Genomic DNA, 11,342 nt, shown 5'->3' with positions numbered 1-11,342 from the left:
CGCGGCTCAGGGCCAGGGAGCCGCGTGCAGGGTTCAGCCGTGTTTCGGTTGCCCTCTGACCTGACCCCGGGGCACACAAAGGCCTCCCGGGTGTGCCGCCATGGCCCAGCCTTCCAGTCACCGCCAAATTAATGAGCCCACGTCAGCTTGGGTTTACAGCTCGACCGGGAAGCAGCCGAGTGGAAAATGAGCCCGGGGCCGCTCCCGGAGGCTCCCGCACGAGGGCCCCGCCGCAGTCGGGCCAGCGCGGTTCCGCCCGCGGGTTTGCATCGCCTGGTCCAGGGACTCTGTATAGGAGAAATGTGTTCGTCCGGCCTTATGGAAACAGCACAAACCCCCCATTGACCGTCCCGCAGCGGCGCGCGTGACAGCGTCGTTGGGCTGGACTCGAGGCTTGGCAAGCCTTCAGTATCAGCATAGTGACCAGCTTTGCTTTCTTGGCCCCAGGCTTTCCTCTGCCTCCCCCAAAGGAGGGTAGACAGGCGCACCCTTCCAGGGATCTGGAGAACAGAATTTGGGGAAGAGGCATTTTCCATCGGCTACAGGGTCCCAGATTTTGAAAGCCACGGATAGCCTATAATGAGAATTTTAAAAATTGAATTTAGTGTTCGTTTTGAATAAAGGTTTCTCCTGAAGTCTAGAAGACTGGTTCTCTCTGCTGACAATGGTTTCTTAGTACTCTTTAACCCCGCCCCCCCCAAAAATACATGCATGACCTGTTCATGAGTGCGCTTCCAAAAGTTTGTGGGGAAATCCATCCCATTATCTATTTTATTTTTCCACGAACTTTTTGAAGCCCCTGCCTACATTATTCCTTCCAGATTTCTTGAACATATTAAAATAAAGCACTTTCGTTTCAAAAATAGCCAGAAGGTTTAGGAGAGCCAGGATCCGAAGAAGACTGCTTTTTCCTGAAGCTTCATTTGCTGTTGGGAACCAAGAAGGTCAAGAACTCAGGAGCTGGCTGGTGTGGTCTCTGTGGTCTCATGTGTCATCTCCTGGCTCTTCCTTGCCCTTGCTTCAAAGAACCATGGGCAGTGGGGCCCGATGCTGATCCAGTTCTGGTGACCTTTAACTCCCCACCTTTCTTTGTGCACTTCTCTTGGTTAGTTTCCACACCCTCCCTTTGCCATTACTTCCATCCTTACAGATCAACGCCTTATAGACCAATGGCCTTCTCTGAGCCCACACTCTGACAATTGTTCTTAGCAAATGTCGTGAATTGAATCGTGCTCTCCCAAAATGGGTGTCACACAGCTGGGTTGATACTCAGTCTGACACTTATGTAATGTAATCATCCCCCACTATGGATTGGATGTGACAAGCCAATCAGTTTTAAGAAAACTAGGGTAAGATGCAACACCTTTAATCAGATCTGATGTAATAAGAGTTTCGGCAAGGTACCTGCTTCATGACCTGTTTAATCTTACAAGAGGTAAAAGGTACGCGAAGCAATCAGTGAGTAGGGACGGAATCACCACCAAGAACAATGAGCCAGGAGCAAAGTGATCCATTTGGACCCCGTGTCCCTGCACTGAAAAGCTCCTAGATGTAGAGGAAGATCAGGCACATGGAGATCGATCTCTGAGGAGCACCAGGAGAAAAGGTCTTCCCCAAAACCCATGACCTGAATTCCGACTTCTAGTCTCTGAAACTGTGAAAGAATGAATGTATTTGTCGAAGCCATCCACTGTGATACTGCTATTCGAGTAGTACTAGAAAACTAAGACCAAGATCAAGTTGCCTTTATGCAATCATTAAGTTTAAGGCATTAAGCATCTCAAAAACAAACACAAGTAAGCTATACCATGCTTTTTGATTTTTAAATAAATGTGTATAAGATAAACACTCTTAGTTCCTCAACTAATTTAAGTCTCTTGTGGATAATGAACAAGACTAATTGTGTATGTTGTCCCACAGCATAGTACTAATTCAAGACATGTTATCTAGGTTGATTCTACTCTTAATATGAATGAACTATTTCATTGTATACTTTGTAAATTATATGCCAATTAAACGGGGTTTTTTCATGAAAGATGATTAAAAAGACAAAATCAAGGAAAAAACAAAATAGATGTTAGAAAAGACACTAAAATTTTCTTGAAGTTAAAGTAGCTAAAACAAATGGAAGAAATGATGATGTTAAAGAGCTGAACAGAACATTTCTAAGACCAGCTCAAAAACACAAAGTAGTACAATGAAACTGTAGTAAAAAATATAAAAATCTCAACACGTCTCCAGCTGAAAGAACTGAAGAAAACAATGCAAGCCTCGTGTTGCAATATCAAAACATTCTACAGGCAAACACTGAAAGACACAGGAAGCACAAACAGACGCTGGAAGGAATACACAGAGTCACTTTACCGACAAGAATTGGTTGACATTAAAGCATTTCAAGAAGTAGCATATGATCTTAAACTTATGTATGGAAGGAAGAAATCCAAGATGCACAGAAAGTAATGGCAGAAATCAAGCTCAAGGAAATGACAAAATATCAATTGAAGGGTTTTAAACACTCTTAGGCCTTTGCCAAGAAATTTGGAAGAGAGCTAGCTACCTGTTCAACTGACTGGAAGAGAGCCATATTATGCCTATTCCAAAGAAAGGTGACCCAACAAATTGCTCAAATTGTAGAACAATATCATTAATATAACATGCAAGTAAAATTTTGCTGGAGATCAGCTAACAACAGTTGCAGCAGTACATTGACAGGAAGCTGCCAGAAATTCAAGCTGGATTCAGAAGATGTAGAACAAGGGATATCATTGCTGATAGATATTGGTTAAAAGAAATTGGGTGGGGGGAGTGTTTGCTTGTGTTTTATCGGCTGTGCAAAGACATCCAACTGTGTGGATCATAACAAACTATGGATAACACATGGAAATTCAAGAGCATTTTGTTGTGCTCAGGAGGAACCTGCATATAAACCAAGAGGAAGTTGTTCAAACAGAACAGGGAATGCCACATGGTTTAAAATGAGGAAAGTTGTGCATTAGGGTTGTATCCTCTCACCATACACATTCAGTCTGCATGCTGAGCAAATAATCCAAGAAGCTGGACTGTATGAAGAAGGATGTGGCGTCAGGAGTGGAGGAAGTCTCATGAACAGCCTTTGATATACAGATGACACAACCTTGTTTAGTGAAACCCGAGAAGATTTGAAATACTTGCTGGGGAAGATCAAAGACTGTAGCCTTCAGTATAGACTACAATTCAAAGAAAACAAAAATTCTCACAATTGGACCCATAGATGATGTCATAATAACGGAAAAAAAGAATGAAATTGTCAAGAATTTCATTTTACTTGGATCCACAATCAATGCTCATGGAAGCAGCCGTCAAGAAATCAAACAATGTATTGCACTGGGAAAATCTGTTGCTCAAGACCTCTTTAAAGATCAAGGATGTCACTCGGCGGACTAAGGTGTCCCCTGACCCGTGCCATGGTATTTTCAACCGCCTCATATACATGTGAAAATTGAGCAATGAATAAGATCACAGAAGAACTGATAGATTTGAAGTATGATAATGGCGAAGAATGCGGAAAGGACCCTGGACGACTAGAACAATTACCTGTCTCAGAGGAAATACAACCAGAATGTTCCCGAGAATGAGCATGGGGAGGCTTCATCTCACCTACTTTGAACAGTTTACCAGGAGAAACCTGTCCCTGGAAAGGGACATCTTACTTGGTAAAAAACAGAGGGTCAGCACAAAAGAGCAAGATCCTTACGTAGATGGACTGACCCTGTGGCTACATCAATGGGCTCAAACCTAACAATAATCTGAGGATTGTGTTCCATTCTGGTCTACATGGGGTCACTAGGGGTCAGAGCTGACTTCATGGTACCTGACAACAATATGAGAGGATTTGTTTTCTCCCCCCCCTGCCCCCCCTCCCCACCAGCTTCTACACAATCCTTGGATCATCCTCAAGGTCAGCAAAAGCCTGTTCTTTTCTCCTTGCATCTATCTCTCTGGCCTTGCACCTGATGTCTTTATCCAACCACAGCTGGGAAAGTTTCTCTAGTTTTAAAGATTCATGTAATTAGATTGGGCCCACGTGGATAATCCAGGATAATCCCCTAGCTCAAGGTCCTTATCCTTAATCACATCTGCAAAGTCCCCTTTGCCAGGCAAGGTAGCAGTCACCAGTCCTGGCGATGAGGGCATGGACATTCTGGGGAAGGAGCGCATCCCACCACAAAGAGTTAGTAAATGTTCTTTATTTTTTTTAAATAAAATTAGACTTACTGTAATTTGGAACAAAATAGTGTTTGTTCTCAGAAGTCTATAGGCAGGTGTGGTCTACCATTAAGAGCAAATTTGAAGACAAAAAGGAGACAAAGAATCCATAAATGGGACCATAGGAAGATGGAACCAGGGTGGCGTAGTGAGTTACATAAACCAAACTCATTGCCAACAAGTCAATGCTGACTCATAACAACCCTGTAAGACAGTAGAACTGCCCCTGTGGGTTTCTGAGATTCTAAATCTCTACTGAGGCAGAAAGCCTCCTCTTTCTCTAGTGGATTACATAGGAGGAAGGTAACAGGAGGTTTTAAGGATGATTTGAAACATGACAGTTTAACAGCACATCTAATCCACACCAGAGTGGGTGCGCAGAAGGAAAAAGGAACTGACAGTGTTGGATCGGTTCCTGTTCCGTGCAAGTGGAAGACAGTAGGAAATTACCGAGAAATCGCTCTGGCACCACACAGCCCATTTTATTTCATTTTTTCAGGTTGTAAAGAGAGTTAAAAACAGTCCTTACTTTTTTACAGGACTCAAAATTGATCCATCAATATAGAAGGCCTAAATTTTTCTCTACATGTTATTTTACAGCATATTAAGTAATATTTTTTCAACACAGCTTTTTATAAGTAAACTTTGTTTCAGGAGAGTAACCTTGCTTTTCCCAATAGACATCCAAAAAGTGTCAAATTACACCTTCTGAAACCAATAGGAAGTGCCTACTTCTTTACAACCAACATTTCATTCAGAGGCTGGAGCTACTGTTCAAAATTTAGCCTGACCTAAACCCCAAGGACACAATATGATGGTCAGGGACTGACTTGGGGGGACAGGAGCCTCTCTTTTGGTCAGGAGGCTCTCCGCTCCAGTTTCTCATCTTTCCTCCCATAAACCAATGGTCAAGGGTCACTATTCTGAAACAAAGAAAAAAAAAAATTCACTTGTCTCTATGTATCATTTCCTTTTGCTCTTGTGCTTATCTCTCAGGTTCAACTGTATGATGAAAGCAATAATTCACAAAGAACACCCACTCTCAATGAATGGCCTGTAAGGTAGATGAATATACGATGCCCATTTTGCAAAAGGAGCTATCAGCTCAAACCTGCTTTCATCAAGATGTGTACCATTACTGTCTGAGTATTTAACATTCAGGGGTTTGTTGGAGGATCCTCAAATGGAGCTAGGCACTTGCGTGACTGGACATGGGGAAGTGCTTAAAAACAATATGCTTAAGTCAAGTATATACTTAATAACCACTTCTACTTCAATATACTTCAGATGCCAGCCCTCCCCCCTGGAAAAAGAGTCTCCCTCCAGAGAGTTACACTCTCATATAGTAGTCTACTCCCATACCGAGTAGGGCTGACCTGTGTAGCCAGTGATGATTTGCAAAGTCCAAGACTAGGTCATAAAAAGACATTGTAGCTTCTGCCTTGCTTCCTCTTGGATCATGCATTTGGAAGGAAGCCAGCTGCAATGTGATGGGGATGCTCAAGACACCCTATGGTGAGGCCCATGTGTGAAAAAACTGAAATCACTTGCCAATAGCCATGTGAATGTCCCATTTGGAAAGTGAATCCTCCAGCCACAGCCAAGCCTTCAGATGACCACAGCGCTGCCTAATATCTTGACTATAATCTCATGAAAGACCCTAACCCAGAACCCCACAACTAAATCACTGCTGATTTTGATGAGACAATATTTTTTTGGTTGTTTTAGGCTATTCAGTTTGGGGTTGATTTTTTTATGTAGCATAGATAATCTTGTTGGTAAGTGCTGTGAAATTGGTTCCAACTCATGGCGAGCCTGTGTTCAACAGAATGACACACTGCTCTGTTCTGCACCATTGTTTGCTGTGTTTGAGCCCATTGTTGCAGGCACTGTGTCAGTCCATTATCATTGCGGGCCTTCCTCTGTCCCACTGACCTCAGCTCTACTAAGCAATATGTCCTCCAGATAACATGTCCAAGTGCATGCGATGAAGTTTCACCATCCTGATTTCTAAGGAGCATTCTGGTTACCAGATTATGTTTGTTCTTGTGGTAGTCCAGGGTATAGTCAATATTCTTTGCCAACATCATTATTCAAATGCTTCAGTTCTTCTTTGGTCTTGCTTATTCATTGCCCAGCTCTCACATGCATATGAGGCGATTGAAAATACCATGGCTTGGTTCAGTCACAGTTGAGTCTTCAAAGTGACATCTTTGCTTTTTACCACCAAAGCAGTGGGTCTCAACCTTCCTAATGCCACGACCCTTTAATACAGTTCCTCATGTTGTGGTGACCCCCCCCCCAACCATAAAATTATTTTTGTTGCTACTTCATAACTGTAATTTTGCTACTGTTGTGAATCGGGCGGCCCCTGTGAATGGGTCGTTTGGCCTCCAAAGGGGTCAAGACCCACAGACTGAGAACCGCTGACTTAAAGTGTTAAAGAGAACTAGTACAGCAGATTTGCCCAATGTAATATTTTGCTTGATTTTCTGACTGTTGCTTCCATGGGTGTTGATTGTGGAGCCAAATAAGACAAAATCCTTGACAATTTCAGTGTTTTCTCCATTGATCATAAAATTGCTTATTGGCCCAGTTGCGAGAATTTTTTGATTCCTTTATTGTGAGATGTAATCCATATTGAAGTCTATCATCTTTGATCTTCATTAGTAAGTAGTTCAGGTCTTCTCCACGTTCAATGAGCAAGGGTGTGTCATCTACATATTGCATGTTGTTAATGAGTCTTCCCAATCCTGATTCACCTTCTTCTTCAGATAGTCCAGCATCTTGGATTATTTTCCCAACACACATATTTAGTATGGTGAAAGGATACAACCCTGATGCACAGTATCCCCTTTGTTTGTCCAAAGGACTGCCTCTTGGCCCATAGACAGGTTCTACATGAGAATTTCCACACCTCATAATGTTATCTATAGTTATGATCCATATAGCCAAATTCATTTACTTAATCAATAAAACAAAGAACTTTTTTCTTGTATTCTCTGTTTTTGTCCAATATCCATCTGATGTCAGCAATCATATCCCTTGTTCCACATCCTCTTCAGAATCAGGCTTGAATTTCTGGCAGCTCCCTGTTGATACACTGTTGCAACTGTTTTTAAAATGATTGTCAGCAAAATTTTACTTGCATGTGGTCTGAATCACATTGTTGAATAAATTCCACATGGCCCTCCTTTCTTTGGAATGGCCACTCTTCCAGTCTGTTGGCCAGGTAGCTGCCTTCCAAATTTCGTGGCATAGGAGAGTGAGGGCTTTCAGTGCTTCATTGGCTTGCTGGAACAGTTCAGTTGGTAGCCCATCAATTCCTGGAGTCTTGTTTTCGGCTGATGTTTTCACTGCAGCTTGGACTTCTTCCTTCGGCACCATTGGTTCTTGCTCGTATGCTGCCTTCTGAAATGGTAGAAATCAATTAGTTCATTTTGGTATAGTGACTCTTTGTATTCTTTCCATCTTCTTTTGATGTTTTCTGAATCATTCAATATTTTGCCATGGAATCCTTCAATATGTTAATTCAAGGTGGGATTTCCTTTTCTTCAGTTCTTTCCATTTGAAAAATACTGGGCGTGTTCTTCCCTTTGCATATTCGGCTACGATACTTTCCTTTGTCTTCTCAAGTGCCCCTTTGAAATCTCCAGTTCAGCCCTTTCTTTTGTGTAATAAAGGTAAATTTTGTGTTTATTCCTTATTTTTATAAATAAATGAAGATCTTAAAAGTAATGAATTTCCTCAAATACCAAGCGAAAAAGGTATGTGTGTGGGGTGGAGGGGGGAGGATATATATAGAAGATATAAACATGGGGCATTCGCTCTCCAGTGGTAGAACTTTGGCCTTCCATGCAGGAGACCCAGGCTGGGTCCCCTCAAGTGTAGCTGCTCCCGTCTGTCATGGGAAGCTTGTGCGTTGCTTTGATGTAGAATAGGAGTCAGTGGAGCTTCCAGACAAAGACAGACGAGGACAAAACACATGCGTGTAGACCTCTATTCCCATTCCTCTATCAGAGCCTATTTGGAAGAAAGATAGGATTTTCTTTTTCTTTTTTTTTTTCGGTTTATACAAAATAAACTGAAATTTTACTTTTTATAAATTTATGGCCAATTTTTAAAAATAATGCTTCTAACACTGCACCAGCTTTTTGAACCATTTCATTATGCAGCCCATCAATTCCTGGAGCCTTGTTTCTCACTAACACCTTCAGTGCAGCTTGGATCTCTTTCCTCAGTATCAACAGCCATTGATCATATATCTACTACCTTTTGAAGTAGTTGAATGTTGACCAATTCTTTTTAGTACAGTGACCCTGTATTCCTTCCATCTTCTTCTTCTTTTGTTTTTTTTTTTTTGGGGGGGGGTCCTCCTCTTTTTATTTTCTACTTTCACTTACATTTAAAAAATCATTTTATTGGGGGCCCTTACAGCTCTTATACCATTCCACACATCAGTTTTATCAAGCATATTTGTACATATGTTGCCATCATCATTCTACTTGAGCCCTAGGTAGATGCTCCTCTTTTTTTCTACTCCCACTCCCACCCTTGGATCCCATCTTCTTTTTTAATCATTTTTTAAAATCATTTTATTAGGGGCACATACAACTTTTATCACAATCCATACATACATCAATTGTGTAAAGCACATTTGTACATTCATTGCCCTCATCATTCTCAAAACATTTGCTCTCCACTTAAGGCCCTATCATCAGCTCCTCATTTTCCCCCTCCCTTCTCCCCCTCCCTCATGAACCCTTGATAATTTATAAATTATTATTTTGTCATATCTTACACTGTCCGACGTCCCCCTTCACCCACTTTTCTGTTGTCCGTCCCCCAGGGAGGAAGTTATATGTAGATCCTTATAATCAGTTCCCCCTTTCCACCCTACCCTCCGCCCACCGTCCCAGTATCGCCACCCTCACCACTGGTCCTGACGGGATCATCTGTCCCTCCCATCTTCTTTTGATGTGTTCAGCATCATTTAATATTTTGTTCACAGAATCCTTTACTACTGCACATCGAAGCTTTAAGTTTTTTCTTTAGCTTGAGATCCATTGTGTGTGTTCTTCATAAAACCATTCAATTGTACTGGAAGCCACTTTCTATCCGTTCTGCTTCTTTTTAATGAAATGCATAATATTCCATTTTATAGATGAACCGTCATTCATTTTACCAAAATTTAGATAGTTTGTTGTTGTTTTTTGCTACCTTGAATACAACTGTGTATATATTTTTGAAAACTTGTATAAGCTTCCCTAGAGCATTTCTGGAAGCTGAATTGTTAGGTAAAAGTGAAACGTTTTAGCAGTTATTTTTAACACTCCCTCCCCCCAAAGAAGTTATACCAATTCATACTTTCACTAATAATGGAGGAGGGGTCCTGGATAGTATGCATTGTGAAACACTCGTGTTGAGTGTCAGAGGCGCATAAAACAATTTGTCCATTTCTGCTTGAGTATATTGTAAGGAAAGGAACTGTGGGTGCGAGCCTTACGCCCATTCACGGGCATAATGCATAACCAGTAAAGCTTTTGCCGAGAGAGCCCCTGGGTCAGTCTCTGGTGCTTCAAGGAACTGGTTCAGTAGCTATGCATAGGGTGGACTGGATGCAGAAGCCAGAGAAGAAACACATGCAGAGGTCAGACAGCAAATGTGGAACTACATACAGGTTAGGACATCTGTACTCACCTCCAGACCCTCCCCCAATGGAAACCAAAAAAGGTGTTTTAAAAGGCTGCCTTTGTGATTTGCAAATCCCTACTGTTCCGGAGAAGTCCCCAACCCCATCGTTAAAAAAAAAAGAAAGATAGGATTTTCTCTTCCCATCAAGAGTCGTGGAAACCCACAGGGTCAGTTCTACCCTGTCCTGTAGGCTGCTTGAATCGGCCTCAACAGATGACAGTGAGTTTGTTTGTTTGTTTGTTTGTTTGTTTGTTATCAGAGGCTCCTTGGGGTAGAAGCATCTCTGTTATGCTGTAAGCATCTGCTAGGCAGTTGACACGTAGCATACTCTGACCAGATCACCACGTTGTGGGATTTTCTGGGGCCCAAGCGCTCCCTTTTCTCTGGAGACCCCGGGCTGCTTCCAGAGGGGTAGCAAAGCAGGAGCTCTGGGAGCTGGCTAGTCGGGGGCTGAACTCAGCTTTTCACTCCGGTGTCTGGTGCATGGAGGAGATGGCTGGGAGCAGGGCATGCCTTCTGGTCTCTCCCTGAGGTCTGAGCTCCCCCACCCCACCCCATGGTGCTGGTTCGGAAGCAGAGGGGGCTTCCTGAGAATGAATGCTCCAGTAGGACATAAGAATCAGATCTAGGTCATGCATATGAACATGGGACATCGGATGCAGTGGGGGATTCTTGCCTTCTACACCAAAGACCGGGCCTCATCCGATAGAGCTGCTCAAGGCACTCAAGTTAGACAGAGATAAAATTCACTGAAAAGCATTCCGGGTCTCTTTCACCAAGATTTTCCAGAAGTTGGCTTAGGTAGAAAATCCTTGAGAGTCACTATGAAATAAAACATAAATTTTTAAGTCCCCCAAGAGTCCTTAACTTAAACATGTTTCCTAAGAAGCAGACAGAATGACCCGGCACTCCTACTGCTCCTGGCCTCTCTGCCCCTTCTCGTCCCCATAGCACGCGAGTTTATGGCCTTGGATCGTGCCCAAACTTGTAGACAGTCGTCAATTTTTAGAACATCCATATATTCTGAATAGTGAAACTGTTCCTGGTTATGGTGTTTATAGCTTAGATTCAAATAGGAAACCCATAGAGATAAAATCTGGTTGATAAGGTGCTCTAACCTCAGTCAATGAAAGTTTCTACTTCACAGGAAGGTCTCGGACTCCACCATTGGGCCCTGGTCTATTCTCAGGAATGCAACTAGGAAAACTCATAGAGGTGACGTGTTCTTATTGTAATGATATGAAAGTAATCGGTACTACTTTTGGACAGTGAGTGAGTGAGTGGGTTGGTAAGTGGTAGGTGGCTGAAGGAGGTGAGTGAGTGAGTGATGCTGAGAGAGAAAAAGTGGATGAGTGAATGAGAGGATGATTGAGTGAGTGAATAAATGAGAGCGGATAGGTGGC

The sequence above is a fragment of the Echinops telfairi genome, unplaced genomic scaffold (assembly GCF_000313985.2).
Source record: "Echinops telfairi isolate 266 unplaced genomic scaffold, ASM31398v2 ScPeMD7_7469;HRSCAF=8507_1, whole genome shotgun sequence".
NCBI classification, from domain to species: Eukaryota; Metazoa; Chordata; class Mammalia; order Afrosoricida; family Tenrecidae; genus Echinops; species Echinops telfairi.
The sequence above is the reverse complement of the archived record's forward strand: the minus strand, read 5'-3'. Positions refer to the sequence as shown.